The following is a 1,095-nucleotide window of genomic DNA, read 5'->3' as shown; positions in this document are numbered from 1 at the left end:
TCCCATAAAATATTAACCTTTTTTAAAAAAATTAAAATCTTTTTTTTAAACACAGCTAATTACTATATTTATATTTATAAAACTATAAATGTCTTACAGGAATATTAATTATTTTAATTACTTTTAGTAAAAAAAATTATCATTCATTTATTGACAGGTATATTATTTTTATATTGGTCTTTTATGTATATTTAATTAAATTTTTTTATATTGTCCAGACCCTGGGGTAAATAATAAATAAATAAAATCATTAAAAATATTATTTAAATTACATTACATTTGACATTATTTTATATGTTTGTATAAAACTATAAATATCCAATAAAATATTAATATGTATATATATATATATATATATATATATATATATATATATATAATTTCGTAAACATGGCTAATTACAAGTGACAAATACTAAGAAGGTATAAAAGGCATTCAGCTTCACTGACTACTTGTTTTATTATTAAAACAGTAACATTTTATAAGATTATATTTTTATAAATCTATAAATATCTTACACAAATATTAATTTTAATTACTTTTTTAATTAAATGAATACAATTATTTAAATGGGCAATGCAAGTCCTTGACACACAAAATTACTGCATATTAAAAATAAAATATAAAATTACATATATATTATATTATATTGGGATAACTACAAAAAATAAATAAAATAAAATTATCAAAAGTATTATTACAGTTCTATCATATAAATTTTTACATTATTTTAAATGTGTTTTTTTTTAAATAAAACTTTAAATATCCTATTCAATATTAACTAATTTTAATCACTAATAAATATATTACATTTTTCATCATGCTATTTAATGATTTGTTTCAGATGTGCAAGTCTAATTATGATTATGATTATAATTTTGGCCTAGATAATGTGATCACTGTAGATATTAAGTCTCCTATGTTTATTTTGTAGATTGTAATGCTATTTGACTGTGAGCCATGCCTGATCTAGTAGGAATAATTATATGAATGTTGCTATTAATATTTATCAGGGTGTTATGAGGCCACAGCTGAATTATCTATTAAGTCAGCACTGATAGTACCAAAGAGGCGGTTGAAGAAACACCAACTTAA

This window comes from Labeo rohita, chromosome 13 (genome assembly GCF_022985175.1).
Source record: "Labeo rohita strain BAU-BD-2019 chromosome 13, IGBB_LRoh.1.0, whole genome shotgun sequence".
NCBI classification, from domain to species: Eukaryota; Metazoa; Chordata; class Actinopteri; order Cypriniformes; family Cyprinidae; genus Labeo; species Labeo rohita.
This window is presented reverse-complemented; position numbering follows the sequence as displayed.